The 18,717-nt window shown below is 34.2% G+C and overlaps 1 long non-coding RNA gene across 1 annotated transcript; it reads left to right on the plus strand.

The window, feature by feature from the left end:
- Positions 1-1,287: 1,287 nt before the first annotated feature.
- LOC121233507 lies at positions 1,288-16,918 on the plus strand. The gene is made up of 4 exons (XR_005933109.1): positions 1,288-1,297; positions 9,890-9,895; positions 10,019-10,022; positions 16,764-16,918. It is a non-coding gene; the product is annotated as an uncharacterized LOC121233507 (long non-coding RNA).
- Positions 16,919-18,717: the final 1,799 nt, after the last annotated feature.

The following is an 18,717-nucleotide window of genomic DNA, read 5'->3' on the forward strand; positions in this document are numbered from 1 at the left end:
ATTCTGCACACTACCAGGGAGATACAAAAACAATGTCTGTGGTTAAATCAAGTTATACCTTCTAACCTTTGAAATTATAAATTGTCATGGCTTACTATAAGATTGTGACAAAATTTACTATTACTTCGAAACAAAAAATATGAAATGCAAGTAATTAGGCTTTAAAATTTATAAATAAGAATTCAGGTAATAAGTGTACTTTACTCCAACAGTGTTTAAAAAACACATAATGCAAACCCTGTTTTTATTATTTAAGAATGTTCCTGAAGTTTATGTGATTGAATATGTCTTTGTGTATAATAAGAAGAAAAGAATAATAATGAGACAAATCAGCCTGCTGCACCTAAGTAACACTAGCAGCATCGACCAATTTCCTGCTAACAGTGCTAAGGTAGCCCTGCGACTGATAGAACTTTGCCTCCTGAATGTCTACCGAACACAATTCTCATAGGCTAAAATGAAGTTCTTTTTGATTTTTCTTGAACTAGTAGTCACCACTGCTCTTGTATACAGCTTATATGGCCTTCAGCTCCTTCATTTTATCCAAGTAGAATGGATTTTAAAAATGAATAGAAACCCAAGTAAAAGAATTTTGGAATTGTGAGAAATTACCATAAGATAAAAAATTTTCTTGGAGCAGTTGTGGATCTACTTTCTCTCCCTTTATTTTGACAGTATGTCTCTTATCACAACAAGAATTACGAAGATTCACCTTTAAGCAAATCCTGAGTTTCTAGATGGCTTTAAAGGTGAAAAAGCAAACCCCTTTCTGCTTATAGACAGAGCTGGACTTTGTAGCAAGTTTGTGTCCCTTTTTTAACTCTCATCGGGACTCCCTTATAAGAACCCTTTCTCCTACTATTCCATTCCATCATGAATAATCTCTAGTCCATGAGCTTTTTGAGATGTTCCTCAAATTTGCTGATAAATTCACTTTTGTCTTACAACGCTTAGTCATTTTCCTAAATCTTTGTATGTTACGTGTCTTTGTATGGGAGAGTAAAAGGAAGAAAGAACAGGAAGCATATACAACACCATTCGCAGTGACTTTAAGCTAATCCATGTCTGTTATCATGGGAATGATAAATGAATAGGTCTTCATCAGTCCACACCTGAATTGCTTCCAGCTGCTTCTTAACATTTCAGGGTGCCATATCTTTCCACTGAGTTTCAGCATCTGATTTCCAACACAAATGGCTAGGATTTATTTTGTTCTTCAATCGTACTGGTAGCTTTTTTTCCTACAGACTATAGATGCCAATTATATAGAGATACACACAACAAAACTGAGTACACTGTTCCAGTTTAGTCTTATCAATTATATTTAGTGTCCTGAGAGGTTTTTTCCACCTATTTTTCACTACCTTTAATACTGTAGTATCCATTTTTGCGACATGGAAATTTAAGCTTAGTTATTTGTCCATTTTGACTTCTAGACCTTTTTTCAGAACTCAGTCCCTGTTATGTACATAGATATTAATTAATCCTAATTGTTTAGTTATATTAACAGACATTCATGTATAATATGCATAAGATAAGCATGCGCCTGGATCTAGGTATGTGATGATTGCTTTGCCAATATACATATCTATCCTCATGAACTGCAGCTCCTCTCCAAGACAATTAACTTCCATGGATTCTTTTTATCTTTGAGAATTCAGACTCTTTTTCAAACCTATGTTGGAGTGGATTCTAAGCTTCCACTGAGGACAAAAAATATATAGACAGACAAAGCAATCATACATGCCTTGTAGACATACAGGATGCCTTATACAAGATGACAGAATGGAGTTTTTAGTTAAAAATGCAAATCAAATTTTAAGACAAAAACAACATCTGATTTCATTTATCTGAACTTTATTGTCTCCATCTTTTGCTAATAGATCATTTGTTTTACAGCCTTTAAATATCAATGCTAAGATGTTCAGCAGAACCTAATCCTATTCCCCATTAAATTAGCATGAATATATTGTTTTAAATAAATGTGATTGAGGTTCTTCATCTTTTGGGCTATATACACATTGTAAAGATACCTGATCCTTGTATTATGTTATGAACCACAAGTTACTCTTTGATATTACTAACAAATGGTAAGTTGGATGTAATATATTACATTTCTACTTTCACTTTAGGTAACAAAACTAAGATATTTTCCATGCTGTGAACAAACTTATAAACTATAAAGACAAGTCTCTTGGCTGAACATGAATGAGTGTATTGCCTTGAAGTCATCCAGAAGTGCTAGATTTTCAAAGATGAGATTAGAGCAATTCCTGGAAATGTGTGAGTCATCAGCCAGCTACAAAATCAATTATTTTTATGATTGATATATTTCAGGCTTCAGAAGTAAACTCCATTTTCGGTTCATTACTTTATAATAGATGTTGTGGTTACTAACACAGAAAATTTTCTTCACTCATTTCCAGTTGATAGTGTATCTATGCACTTTTTTCAGCAGTAATCCTGTAGGCTGTTTTTTGACAAGTTGAAAGGAAAAGGGATACAAAGTAGATGGCATATAAACGGGAAGATTGCTTTTCTATATATGTAAACCTCAGGTAGCCAAGCAAAGACAAGGTTTTCTTTCTAGTGTTCTGATTAAGAAATTTTTGACTCCCAGAAAGCAAGTTGCCAAAACCAGTACAGCCTTGTTAGTGGGATTTTGCAAAGGAAGTTCTGTGGTCTCCCTCTTAGAAGGCAATTTTGGATTAACAAAGAAATGCTTCTGTATGTAAATTTATAAGCTGATCTGGGACCTGAATTTCTGAGAATTTCTGTTTTCCCAACTTCACAGTGTTATCTAGAGCACTTCTTTCTCTTCATATAATTCCATTTTTGAATGAAAGCATCAGAAACATTATTTCAGTCCCATAATTCTAACCATAACCATTTGACTCCTTCTTGTATTAAAATAAATTATAGCATCTGTTTCTTGAGTCTGTTAAAAAGACACAAGGCTGGGTCTTCAAAAGGGTGACTAGCTTAACACAAAGTTAACTGTGTCTCATACTGAGTAATTTTTGCAAGGCTGATTTTCAGTCAGTAAATGTATTCATATGATGATGATTTTTTCTTTTTTTTTAAATATAATTTGTAACATAACACACTAACACAGCTCTAAATGAAGCTTCAGTCTAAAATTATCAATTCCAGGAACATGAATTCTGAAGAACCAACAACTCTGTTGTACCTTTGTCTGATAAACTGGTATATGTTTGTGCCTTTTTATGGCAGATATTGTAGAAACTGAAGATAAAAGATCACAAGGTGTGAGTTTGTCATAAATCCATTGGCTTGACATCCAAGGAACACTTGTCCAAAGCTATAATCACAAATACTTTATCATGGATAAAATATAAGAACAAATCTATGCTGTATAACACATAGGTGAAGTGATATAACTACAACCTCCATTGTAATGCTGAGAGTCCTTGCTTGTATTAAATTTCAGATGCCCATGACCTATTGCTTTTTATTAATATTTAGTTCAACACTCTTAACACATTAAGGTTGCTGAATTTTTAATCTGAAGCTAATTTTCCTACCATATTCTCATTACATTAGTCTATTTAACAAGTTTTTCTATTCACAGGTTTCCCTCTGTATAAATGTTAAATCAGCCATTTGTTTTCTGTTGTACATTTTTAATGTTCCATCTTGATGTCTGAATTATTTTAAGCACTCTAAGCATCATTGTTTGCATGAGGAATTAATCATTCTTTGTATTGTATTGTATTGTATTTTAATATGACAGCCATTTTTACCAAGCAATATTTTCTCAACAAGACTTCTACTTAGAAATAGAATTATGTTAAGGTTGAAGTTTAGTAATCTGCAGTCTGTGCTAAGATTAACTTTACTTGTAAGAAGTATTGGTATGTGGCATTGCAGCTTTATTGTTTTTGGTAAAAATCACATGAGTTTACACAAGCAGTAACTTCCATAAAATCACATGAACTGTATTATCTATATTTCTGGAAAAATTTTATAAATAGAACTGCCTTTGTTTTAGATTGGATTACTTATTATGTATAGGACTTTTAATTTTCTGTTTCTCTAGACATTAACTCTGTCCTAACATAGCTAAACCTTAGACAATGCATTTTGCATTTCCAGAAATTAAAAATTTCTGTGAAGAACCAGTCCTGGCCTTTCCATGTTATTCCTTTGTGTGAATTTTATTTCCCATATAGTCACTTGCTTTCAATATATTTGATCTTTGATATCTTGCATGGTGTAGGAATTCAAGTTGTTTTGGGGTTTTTCTGGTTGGTTGGTTGGTTGGTTGCTTTTTTCAGGTATTCCACTTACCAGAAGTCTTGCTTCTATTCTTCTATTTCTTAGAATTCAAAATAATACACAGTGTGGTTTCATGCTTTTGTCCTGGGTTTGGCTGGGGTAGAATTAATTTCCACAAGAAGCCAGGAGGAGGCACAGCCAGGACAGCTGACCCAAACTAGCCAAGGGGATATTTGATACCATATGACGTCATGCTCAGTATATAACTGGGTGAGCTGGCTTGGGGGAGGAGGCATCTCAACTCAGGAACCAGCTGGGCATCAGGTTCTGGGTGGTGAGCAGTTGCTTTGTGCATCACTCGCTTTGTATACTCCTTTATTATTATTATTATTATTATTATTATTATTATTATTATTATTATTGTTATTTTCTTCTCTCCTTGTGTTGTCCTATTAAACTGTCCTTATCTCAGTCCATGAGTGTTTACTTTTGTCTTCCGATTCCCCTCCCCATCCCACTGCAGAGGTGTAAGGAAGGAATAAGAGAGCTGCTGCGTGGTGCTTAGTTACTGGCTCAGCCTAAACCACGACAGCTTTACATATTCACATGTCCATCCTTCAGCAGTTCCAGAACAGTTCTTACAATATCTGTTCTAAATTGAAGATAAAGTTAGGAACAGGCCTTTTACCACCCATGCAATCTTGGACTTTAAAACAATAGTAGGAAACATTGGATTTCAGCATCTTTCAGACAACCTTACCTCTCCTTTACATGATATTGGAAAATGGGATTACCTAGCCACAGTTTAAAGGTAACATGGAACAAACCAAGATTTTTACTCAACATTTCTTAGAAACTGTTTTCAAATAGGAAATGGTATGTGTTATAATAATGCAAATTGTGCTTATTGTAGATTATTGAGGACCCTGTAATGGACCAGAAAAAATTTATGCCTGAGAGAAATAAAAGCACAGGTAATTGAAAATGTTGTGATTGATATATGGCACAATAATGGGCACACAATGAAAAACAAAACTATTACTAATCAATATAATTATATGGGAAATATGTTTTCTCAAATAAACTTGTACACTTTTGTGCAAAGCTTCACATTTGGTTTAGAAGTATAGATGTCTGATTTTACACTAGACCTCTATAATATTAAAATTGCAAAATATTGCAAATGGCAAAATAATAAGATTATTGTTAAATAAAATGGCAAAATACTAAGATTATTGTTTCCTAGACAATCCTGACATTTTAAATTAGTTTTTATTATAGATGAAATATGAAAATAAACATATGAAAACCAAACAAACAAAAACAAAAAAAAGTGGAAACATAATGTAAAATATTAAGTGTGTTTAAGAATTATTTTGTCTTTATTTCATTTCACTTATTTCATAATGTTTAGTATTTGTATCATGACAAGTTATGTCATATAGTACAGCATTAAATAGCACATTATAGGTTACAGATATCATAAGATAGTAATTAAGATTTTTCTAGTAATAGTGGATAGATGCTCTTTAGTATTGAAGACTCTCAGTTCTTTTGATTTATCTTAAATAAAACCTGGGAAGTGTCCAGAAAGAACTGCTAATAAATATTCAAATTCTGAAAATACCACACTACTTGTAAGAACTTTAATAGTTTGCTCTCTAATTATCAAGAAGAGGTTAAGAGGTGATTTGATTGAGGTCAGTTTTGTTTTATTTGATTTGAGGCCTCTTTTTTTTGACTGAGGACCTATTTTAGGATGTGGAGATGAGACAAATTCACATTCAAAATAATATACACAATATTAGCAATTAGCATAATTAACCATTCAAACAATCTGAGTAATAATGTGATATGTTTTCCATCATTTTTAATCTTCAATTTCAGATGAAGTGTGCTTTAAGAGATTCATTTTAATTCAACCAAAAAATATAATCTTGAAGAACACTTGCATGTTAAAAATCTTTTTCTTTTTTATACCAAAGATCAGACCAAGTTATTTTTTTCTCACCATGATAGGTAAAAGTGGTAAATTGTGAACAAGGAATCATGTATGCAACTCTTGTAATTGAAGTTTTTCTAATAAAGAGTATGCTCAGTTTAGACCTTCTGTGTATTAAATCTGATACTTCAGCCCCTCTGAATTAATGGTAGATTTTCCATCACCCTAACATTTTCATATTTCATTTAGTATTCAACATCAGTATATAATATTTCTTTATTAGAACATGAGCAACTTTATTTTACCTCATTAGGTATTCCAACTCTTAGTAAACTTGAAGTTTTCATTAAGGAATAAATTGGTTTATATGTTTATAAAAGACAGCAATTTGTGCTCAGAATTTACCAGAATTTCTTCTCAAACTCTTTCTAGAATTAAAAAGGTGGCTGAGAGTAGCTAATGTGCCAGACTGATGAAGAAGAGCCTTTTAGTGTAAAGGATAATTAGACACATAAAATAAGTTGAAAACATGTATATTTCTCCTGTCTCCAGCCAGCTGCAACACAAAGAGGCCTTAAAGAATAATAGGTAAAATTATGACACAGATTTTACCTTGCGTAGAATCCCATTAAACCACTTGCAAAACTCCAGTAATTCAACAGACTCATGATTCAGCCCCACATTCCAATCCTTTGACATCTCTTCCTTAAAAAAAGAGACGGAAAGGAAGAGAGAAGTTAAATTTAGAAGAAAAAAAAAAAAAAGAAAAAATTAAGAAAATAGCTTTAATTATGCTAATAAAGAATTTTTTTTGTCCTGCCAATATTGTTGCAATATTTGAAAAAAAAAAAAGGAAAAAAAAAAAAAAAACAAAACCAACAACCCCCCCCAAAAAAACCAAAACACAAGCTCATCAAGATATAAATGACACTATTTACTTTATGGTATGATTTTAACTCTTTGCAACAGTTCAGTTACATACTTTTATTGTTCATTTTTTTTGTGGTGGTCATTCCTTAACTTTTTGTGTTCACTTAGGTAAGTTACATGTTAACTGTATTAAACCTTCTTAAAGTTGTTATAAAACATTCTTGTAGTTCCTATAAAAGGTACATGCTTTTATATATAAAGCAAATCATAGTTTATTTAATGCAATTAAAAACAACAACAAAAACCAGACAAAAATCTATTGTATATTTTAATTACATATTGCCTAACAAGGCAACTTGTCCATGTTGTTACAATATTATTTCTACGTAGATTCATAATCCCATTACCAAGCATTAATTACACATTTATTTAAGCAATTAACCATGAAAGTGGCTTTATTGTCAGAGATATGATACATGACCTGAAAGTCATTTGGTTAATGAAGAACAGGAAGTGCTTAGTAATCAGGGCAGGTATTTTGTTGGCAGCATCACTAATTACCGTGACAAGCTTCTAAATGAGGATTCTGCATCCAGAAGTTTTGCTGGTTTTCCTCCCTCTCCATCCCCAGGAAAAAATCCTTTTCTTTTTCTAACTGGCTATATTATTTGTGATGGAATCACAGAAAGGTTTGGGTTGGAAGGGACATTTAAAGATCATTTAGTCCAACCTCCCCGACATGGGAGGGGACATTATTGTGCTATATCATTGTTCAAATGCAGTGTATTGACTTTGTGTTTCTCATGGAAGTAGAGCCCCACTATTCAAATTTGCAGTATTCTTCTTTGATGTAGCACTACATATGTTGGCTACATTAAAAAATTGCTGCAAGAATTACTTTCCATGAGGATAGAGCCAATGCACTTAAAGAATGCATAGGACAGAAGAAAATTTACTATTCTTAAAGCTGGATGAAGAGCAATTACATTTTATGGTGTTGTCTTGTAGACATAGCACAAATGAAATTAATGGACTAAGTATGTGCTTAAATACATAAAAGATCAAGGTATAACTCTGCTTTACAGTCTGCCAACAGTTTTTCAAGTCAGGTACCTGATTCAAGTATCAAAGCCCTATTATTCAGATGTTGGCCAAGTCAAATGTTGCATATTCTATCTTTCTGCAAAAGTAGCAATAAGTAAATAAATTAAAAAAAATAGGTAAGTGAAAGTTTACATTTTATTGCCTTATGAATGAATAAAGGGTTTTTTTATTTTAGTTTTTCCAGTTAATGAAAAAAAGAGATCAATGACAAGGAAAATTGAAAGTCTGATGACCCAAGAGTACTAACACTCATGTATCTACAATTTATAATGGTACCATAAAGCATCATATCGCTTGAACTTTATTAGATTCTCCACTATAGTCTTAAGTTCAGACCAAAGAATTCAGTAGACTGCAGAAGATAGGTGTGTTATGATTCTTTTCTTTGAATTCTAGATTAGATCATCTATACTTTACACCAGTGTTATAAAATAGATCACATATAAGAAATTACTGCCAAAATAGTTCTATCAATAAGCTCAGCACACTTCTTTTTATTCCAAGCTAGGGTATATCTAGTTTATTATAAAGAAAATTTTAATAATCACAAGCAATTATTATAATTAAAACATATAGTTCTATTAAAAAAATCCTTATTAATCTAGGTAAATCCTATTATCTAATTATAGACATATTCAGTTACACGTAATACATAGACACTGAACTTTTTGTTACCACTTCAGTGTGAATAGGAAATATATAACTGAAAACTACTTCTTTATGAAAACAACACAGCTAACAAATACAGAAATGCAGGTTCATATAAAATGTATTTTAAAAAATTTGAAAGGGATTTTGTTCTGCAACACATCTGTGTATTATCATTGCAATGCTTACTGTTTTAGCAGAAATATTGAATAAGAAAGTTCTGATTCTTTAAAGTCAAAATATAAATTCTGGAATTTTTTGTGTGTGTGTGCACATGCAAAGCTTTCTAAAAATATTTTGAATCTGCAGGCTAATGTAGTCAGAGTGCTTACACATTTAACAACTTAATAAAGCAGAAAATTAGAAATATTTTTTTTTTTACCCCAGAGTGCTATCAAATTTATTACTTTGTAAATGGTCGTCACATACAGTATCATCAAGAATTCTTGTATGTTGAGGTTTAAAATAAGTACAATTCCATTTTTTATGAAATAGTGTATCAGTTTAAGAAAGTTCATGACACATTCACAAGCAAAGATGCTATACATTTAACATTAAACTTTCCTAGTTTTACAGGTATATTTCATAACAAAGAAAAATTTTCATCTGCACTTGGGTTTATTTGTTGACCTTGTAAAATTGAAAACATTTCTTTTTAGCAAGGCAAGAGACTAAAGAAGAAATGTGGGCCAGAAACTCAACCAGTGTGTGCTATCTTCTTTCCATACTCCTTCCTCAAAGCTCACATAAGGTGAGTATGCCTTACACAGAACAAGATACAACTTTCCCACAAGAGGTCATACTACACTATTCAATGTTGCATTCTTCAGTAACCTAGTTTTTAACCCAGGTTATAGTTTTTGCTTTAGACATCTCCATAGCTCCTCTCTAGTGATACTGTTAGCACCATTAATTCACTCTGCATATTTCAATTAATTGCATACAATTTAAACAGATTCTTATTCTGGGGATATTGAAAAGTACTATACCTCTTTTATAACCACAATTTTAATTGTAATTTTGTTTATTCATTTATCCTTACTTGAAAGGAATCTACTGAAGCATACATTAAAGTTATTGGAAAAGACTACAGTTGCAGCTAACATTTTTATATAGCTGTCACAGTTTTATATGGTGTATTATGCCTCTGACCTTTGCACAGCTCCTCTGGGAGAATAATGGTGATAGACTTCAGGTCTCCAGTACTCTGCAAAGGTGAGTTCCATGCTCAGCTGTGCTGACAGCTCAGTTTGCTACTTTACTCTTTCTCCTCCACCTATCTCTGCAATGGCATTTATTTTTCAGTGAAACAAGAAAATTTTGACAAATAAATCACTATTACTAAGAGGAATGCAGTAATTTGGTGTTGTTATGGTAAAACACTCCCCCCCCCGCCCCAACTTAAATGTAACCATACATATATTTGTTGCCCATTAATCAGTCTGGGAAATCTATGTTATTGACTTTTTTTGACACTTCAATTCTTTTTCAAACTGTAATTGTTTTCCTAAGTTTTATCTTTCTTGCCCAATAATTATTAAAAATTATTAGCCACTTTAAAATGTGGTGCCCAACTTTTTTGAATATATGTGTTACATAACAAATATGATTTAATGTCCCCTGAAACATACTGTGTACCTTTCAAAATCAAGCACGGGGGAGTACTGCAACCACAGTTCCATTCATGACTTATATCACCAAAAAAATCTTTGAGCTCCACTAGGTAAACAAACAGATGTAAGTGACTTGTAGATGTCTACATTTGCAGTCCCAGCAGGCTTGCCTCCTTCTGAAAATGGAAACTCTGATTATCATTTCTAGTCTATATTCTACCATGAAAATGGAAAACAGGCTGTTAAGAACTCAAAAGCTAAGACGTAAACATCTGTATGCAAATACATAAATAAATACATACAGTGATATTGGACAACCTGTGGTAGTTTACTGATTCTACTGCCCTTCACAAGCACCTAGCAGTATTAATACCTGGTAGTATTAATGTCTCCATCTCTAGTAGGGAATAATAAAAACTGTGTAGAATCAATCAAGATTTTTATTTGGTGTTTTTGTTTGTTTTAAAAGAAAAAAATATTTTTACTATTGCCCTTAATATTATTTTTCATTGGCAAAGTATTTGAAAACTTTAGCTACTTAAATCAGCAACTCTTCACAATACATGTATGAATATTGTTGACATTGTAGAGGAACAGGAGCATAAGAATTAATATTACTTCCAAGCTCACAGAAAGAAAAGCTCACATATATTTTATATCCTCTAGACTGTGAGGGCCATATTGACCCAGCAGAAGTGCCAGCATTCCTTTTCTTTTAAGGTAAGATGATTTAGCTGACTAATTGGATGTAGTACTGAAAAGAATTACTCCCTCTAGAATCCTTCCTTTCTAGTTTTGGTTTAATGACTAGATCCTCAGCTTTATACTTTCCATGAGCAAAAGCTATGCAAAGTTTATGCAATTGCTTCAGTAGATTAGTGCTGTAGCAATGTTAAAATTACCCATTGTAATTATACAGAATGAAATATGAATGGATAAGCTTAGATATTATTAGTGTTCAGGTTAGGTCTTATCGACAGATCCTTCAAATTCCAAACCACTTAATTTATTGTATAGAATGTCTACTACTACTGTTGCACTGTGATCTATATACAGCACTTGGTTTTGCATAGTATTAATTATAGATTAGTGAGAAATTTTAGTAGTTGATATCAGGTTGACTCATTAAGAGTAGTATCTTTAGATATGCACATACTGCTTCATCAGTTAAACAAACAAACAAACACCAAAAACCCCAGAACCTAGTAAACAAGAAAAAAAAATCTGAAGCTGCTCTGAGAATTTGAAAAGAACACTGATTTGTTGAATTTGCACATAGACAGATATGCTGACTTCCACATGAGAAAGAAACAACAGCTAAACAGCTTCAACATTACCCTCATTTCTGATGTTGATGTTTTATGCTAGCAATATGATATGCAAACACACTTGATGCTATATAAGGAAACAGCTTTGGCCAAGGTCAAATGATTTATCGTTAGTATTTTATAAAGAGAAAATATTGGTAGGTATATACTTTTTGCAGCATTAAACAAAACACAATTGATATTGCTACAAGCAATTTTACTATTTTAGTCACAATTTTTTGTTTATTCTTTCTTTAATTGTCTGCTTAGTTTAGAATCTTTTAATTTATGTCCAGAGCCCATAGGACTCAAATAAATTGGTGACATAAAGTAAATTCCTTTGAAATCTACCAAATGGATGCTATATCTCTCAAGGATTATAGGAATTGTGACTGAAAAATATAGCAGCCTTCTCAGCTTCCTCTATGAAACTGCTTCTGGGAGTAATTAAAATTAAGAATCTGTTCTTTAATAATAAATGATTGAGGAAGAAGAAGAAGATATTTAATATGTTCCTAATTACTTGTTGTATGGTGTACATTCAAATAAGTTAATTAAGTTTTCATTATCTTAATTTATCTGCTTCACCTACAGCTGATATGCTCATAGATTTATGCAGTAGCTGTCACTTTCTTGTGAATATCTACTGATGATTTAATAAGCAGTTATAAACAGGTTAGCTACAGAATCTTATTTTTATAAATATACATATATTTGAACATTTAAAAGAAGTATACATTATAATTTAGTCTATTTTACTTCATCAAATTTGTTCCCATTACAAGACTTAGTATGAACACTTAATGCTTCAACTACATCTTAATTCTTTTCAATTATTAGCAAAGTATTAAACTGGGATTTCTACAGGTTCCATAACTGGAGATTAGTGATAAAGATTAGAAAAACTGAAAATGTGAAAGTATGTGATACCTAAACACATTAAGAATAAAAAGAACAACTGGCCACACCTGTTTCCATACCCCACAAATAATTATATTGTTATTCGTTTTGGTAACACTGTTGTTTATTTCCTTCTTTTTTGTTTTTGGCTTCTTTGGGGGGAATAGTGGAAAGACTTTATCTGTCTGAAAAATATTAAATTTAATTCTTGAAACAATGTTATGCATAGAAAACACACATAACACTTTTTTTAAAAAAAAGGTTGTTTTTTTCACTCTTTTGTGACATCTTTTGCCAAGTGAAATAAAGATGAAGTCATATAAATTTGAAAATAAAATATACAAGCAAGTAGGAAGTCTGTGTTGCTGCTTTCTTACCCAGCAAGAATCTAGCCATCAGTGACACCAATAGACAGCAATAGAAATGGGAAGTACAATAGAATATTTTTTCAATCCAGCATTGCAAATTCTAAGCAATCCTACAGCATGAGCTGGATCCCTAAAACCTTATGGTGTTGCCTTGAATATAATGAGAAGAAACTATTTCTCTATGTATGTGTATTATTATTATTATTATTATTATTAACAATAATTGTTGGGTTTAACACTATTTGTCAAATGTAGGTTTAAAAACATTATGAAGTTAAAGTGTTTCTAATTACCTTTTACCTAGAGCTGTTAAATTAACAAAACCACAATATTATGACAACATTGTATATTGGTACTTATCAGAGAGAACTCAACAGAAACAAAGTCATGGATTGTTGTTCATATAGGGATTTTGTTGACTACATAGACTGTGTGGAACCAGCAGGGATTCAGAATCCGAAGTCAAACACAATGTGTTTAACAAAGAACAATACATTTTAACCAAACATCTTAACTGAGGAGTTACACTGCTATAGAACAGAACAAGTATAAAGATGAAAACTTAAACACTATAGTCAAATCACCACTTTGTTTTGTCTGCAGAAATGTAAAAGATTTCTTAATGTTTAACAGGTCCTGTTTAGAATTTACTGGCAGTTTTACAGGGCAAGTGGAGGAATAATGGAGGAAAAGTAGAGGAAAACCTGGAGGAATACTAACTATTAAAATTGCATTACAATAATCATTCAACTATTTTTAAAAACAATGCAATTAGTTTCTGTATGCTAATACTCAGACACATGCAGGGTGTAGTAGAATGACTTGGCATCAGATGGAAGCTCAGAAAAAGGAGTATGTCACAAATGCAAAGAAGATCCATATTTATACACATGGACACATATGGGATGTATTTATTTGAAACTTTCTTAATGAACTTCTGTCCTGGTTTCAGCTGGGATAGAGTTAATTTTCTTTCTAGTAGCTGGTATAGTGTTATGTTTTTGATTTAGTATGAGAAGAATGTTGATAACACATTGATGCTTTCAGTTGTGGATAAGTAGTGTTTAGACTAAGTCAAGGATTTTTCAGCTCCTCATGCCCAGCCAGCAGGAAGGCTGGAGGGGCACAAGAGGTTGGGAGGGGACACAGCCAGGGCAGCTGACCCAAACTGGCCAACGGGGTGTTCCATACCATGTGATGTCATCCCCAGTATATAAACAGGGGGAGTTGGCCTGGGAGGGATTGCTGCTCTGGAACTAACTGGGCATCCATTGGCGAGTGGTGAGCAATTACATTGTGCATCACTTGTTTTGTATATTCCAATCCTTCTATTATTATTGTCATTATTATCATTATTAGTTTCTTCCATTCTGTTCTGTTAAACTACTCTTATCTCAACCCATGAGTTTTCCTTTTTTTCTTTTTTTTTTCCTCCAATTCTCTCCCCTATCCCACTGGGGAGGGGGGTGGGGGGGAGTGAGTGGCTGCGTGGTGTTTAGTTACCGGCTGGGGTTAAACCACGACAACTTCCCATCAAATAGGCCCATCATCAGACACCTGTATAAGGAGATATTTGAACCAAATTACTGTAGTTCAATTTAGAAACTAAAGATATCTAGACTATAAAAATAAACAAACAAAATCACTTATGCAAATGACAGAAGGATGTTCTGAAATCTTCGAAACAAAGGTCTTTGGGATTTAAACATAAATTAGTTGAAGAAGCAGCACATTGCTCTTGGACACATTGTATGCCACTATACTATGAAAATCAGATGGATGAGAATCTCATCGGGCAGATGAGAATTTTGTGAGAAACTGGCAGAATCATCTGGACCATGGGATTGGAGATTAACAAGGAACTTTTCCCAGGCATTTGCTGGAAAATGACCAACCAAACAGAACCAATAGTAACAGAGTAGCAAATAAGTTTTAAAAACACATGCTTATGGCATGGATGCTGATAGTTATTTTTATACTGAAGAAGTTAAAAGAGAGAAGGGTATGACTGACCAGTAAACCCCTACAATGAAGAAGGCTCAGAGACAATGGGCTAGGGAGATGTGCCCATGAATCTCAAGGAATAAAGCAGACTGTGACTGCCCACAGCTGTTGCAAAGAAGCTGACTGTATCTCAACTCAAAGAGAACGAGAGGGTGGTCTTCCTTTTAGATAAACAGCTATCAACAGCTGAGTGCATTAAAAAAGTGTGAATGCCTCCCTGAGTTAGCCAGACCAGCATCGCAGGGAGTGAATACATGACTCAGCCCAACATAGAATATGAAAAATGAACAACTAACAAAAGAATTTCAGAGAAACCAATGGGCTTCAGCTGGTTTCAACCCATGTATACCACCCCAGTGACTGGCATGTGCTGCTTTTGTCTGGGATAGAATTAATTTTTTCCATATTAGCTTGTATGGGACCATGTTTTGGATTTGTGCTGAAAACAGTGTGGATAATACAGGGATGTTTTGTTATTGCTGAGCAGTGCTTACTCAGAGTCAAGGCCTTTTCTGCTTCTCACGCCACCCCACCAGCAAGTAGGCTGGGGGAGCACAAGAACCTGGGAGAGGACACAGCTGGGACAGCTGACCCCAGCTGACCAAAGGGATATTCCAGACCATATGACATTGTGCTCAGCAATAAAACCTGCGGAAGAAGAAAAAAAAAAAAAGAAAATATTACACAAGTAGAATAGCTTAAAGACTAAAATCAACAAAATACTTACTTTGCTATTATTCTCATCCAGGTATTAGTCAATATTTTAATCAAGGACTTAAACTTCCATATCATGAGTAATTCTTTTAAATCACCAGACAATTTCAAATTGAATTTAAGGGAAATAAAGTTAAATAAGGGTTATAGAAGACAAATTCAAGACAATCTTGACACATTGCAGAAAGTAACTGAAAGAATTAAAACAAAATAGGTACCTGTATTTATTTAGTGCTTATATTGTTGTATTAATTGCATTTTCATTGATGAGTGGGATCTGAGACAACTGGCCTAAGCTTGAGTGAATCTAGACTCACTCACGTAAACAAGTGAAGTAAAATGAAGAGCACTGAAGAAGATTAAAAAAACCCTTTTAGATTAGGTTAGATGCATGCAGGAATGAGGGAAATAAATGGTTCTTTGCATATGCTAAGGAGAATAGGAAGCAGGGTGACTAAAAATCAGCAAGAAAAATTTAGGTTGAAGGTTAAGATCAACTTCTCTCTATAAGCACAAATGAACATTAACAGAAGTTATCTAAGGATATACTCCATCACTACATTTCCCTACATTTCAATTTATACAAACATCCGATAAGAATTGCTTAGGCATATTTGATCCTTTTTTAGACTCAGAGGATGAACAGGGTACTATCTTGAGGCCTCGTAAAGTTTATTTTTCATACTACTAAGAAATTGAATAGATATTATCTTAAGTAGTGCCACAGTCTTTAAATACTATCATTTTTAATGTTTCATATTCTAAAACTTTTTTTTCAGATATCCTAGATAATAAAATTATTAAACTATATTGTATATTCAGATACTGGAAGAAAAGATTGTTCTAGCATTTTTTCAGGTTGTTACACAGTGTTTTGTGTTTATGTGGTGGGGTTTTGGTAGTGAGGGAGGGATTACAGGGGTAGCTCCTGTGAGAAGCTGCTAGAAGCTTCCGTGGCTCCAAGTTGGACCCACCTCTGGCCAAGGCTGACCCAGTCAGTGACGGTGGTAGCACCTCTGGGAGAACATACCTAAGAAGGGGAACTGGTAGCGAGTTGGGGGGATTGGAATGTGAGAGGAACCCCTCAGCAGATACCGAGGTCGGTGAGGAAGGCGGGGGACGAGGTGCGCCGGAGGAGGGGATGCCCCTGCAGCCCGTGGTGAGACGGCAGGCTGTCCCCCCAGCCCATGGAGGGGAGCGGGAGAGCAGAGGCCCGCCAAAATGGCCGTGACTCCATGGGAAAGCCCACGCTGGAGCAGGCTGTGACTGAAGATCGGCTCGCGGAAAGGACCCACGCCAGGGAAGAAGTTCAGGAAGAACTGCAGCCCGTGGGAAGGACTCCTCTCAGAGAAGTTCATGGAGGGCTGTCTCCTGTGGGAGGGACCCCACGCTGGAGCAGGGGAAGAGTGTGAGGAGTCCTCCTCCCCCTGAGGAGGAAGGAGCGGCAGAGACAAGGTGTGTGGAGCTGACCCCAACCCCCATCCCCTGTTCCCCTGCGCCGCCGGGGGGAGGAGGGAGAGAGAACCGGGAGTGGAGCTGAGCTGGGAAGGAGGGAGGGGTGGGGGGAAGGCGTTCTGAGGTTTGGGTTTACTTCTCAGTATCCTTGTTTTGATTTGATTGGTAGTAAATTAAATTGATTTTGTTTCTTCCCCAAGTTGAGCCTGTCTTTTGCCCTCCCTCCCTGTCCTTGTCTCGACCCAGGAGCCTTTCTTTATACTTTCTCCTCCTCATCCCACCAGGGCCAGGGGGGAGGAGTGAGCGAGTGGCTGCATGGTGCTTTGTTACCAGCTGGGCTTAAACCATGACAAACAGTAACATGAAGAAAGTCTCAGAATGAATATAAGAACACAATCCCATTAAAATTATTAATGTAATTTATAAATATAGTTTAATTATAGAATATGAATTTTATCACTTAGAAGAGTTATTAAAATAACTTGTGATAGTGTAATGGGCAGCCAGCAGGAATTATAGCTATTTTTAACTTGTTTTCTTTATTTATTGTTTATTCTTTATTTATTCTATTAAAAACAGATCACTGTTTTTAAAGCAGCAAATCACATAACCATAAGCACCACATGGAAATCATATGGGTGTGATGAAGGCCTTTGAGAAAGTAAAGGAATATCGACCAGACAGAATTTGTTAAAAGATATAGTTCACAATACCTCATCAATTCTTCACTTTTCAGTCAATTCATTATCACCAGATAAAGCCTATGAAGCTCTCTTGTACTCAGATCTATCAGAAAGACTCTTGTCACAAAGCATTCTAGGGATTACTAAGCAGTGCCCTCATACAATACGTTATTGATTTCAAATTGAAAGCTAATTCCTAACTCTATAAAAGGACCATAGTTCAGTCTACTGCCACTGTGGCTGTAAAGAAGTGCGAGTACTGTAAATAAATTTATTTTCTTGGCCATTACACTTGATGAATTGCAAAGTCCTTTGGACATTTTCCATTTTGTCTGTGTCAGTTTTTGAAAAAGGTAGTTCAGGAACCTATTTAGCTGCAAGGTATAATTTAAGTGAATTAATATCACATTTACTTTTTCTATGATACATATGCATTGCTTCACTGTTACTCAGCAATACAGAAATGGAAATGACACAAATTGAAGTAATATTTAAGAAGGTTATGACACATTTAGGCCTGAAGAGGGTACAAATCAATAACAGCTCACCGCATCTTCTGTCAAAATTTTTCAATGTCTTCAAGGATTTATTTTTCTTTTTTTCTTTTAATCGTTGCAGAGATAATCCTATGCTGAGTGTTCATAAGTCCCTTCAGCTTCAGTAGAGTTGGGAGCTGAAGACATTCAACAGCTGTCAGGATATACCTCTCTAAGGGCTGGTAACTAGAGCCAGAATTAAATTTACACGCATTTGATAAGGCTGAAGGATGCTAATGCAGAGTATGCCAGTCAGATGTCTTCCATACTAGATACATAAGGAAAAGTTCTCTCTTTACTGAAAACTGTAGAATCTTCTCTGAATCTAAAGAAA

The sequence above is a fragment of the Aquila chrysaetos genome, chromosome 1 (assembly GCF_900496995.4).
Source record: "Aquila chrysaetos chrysaetos chromosome 1, bAquChr1.4, whole genome shotgun sequence".
Taxonomy (NCBI): Eukaryota; Metazoa; Chordata; class Aves; order Accipitriformes; family Accipitridae; genus Aquila; species Aquila chrysaetos.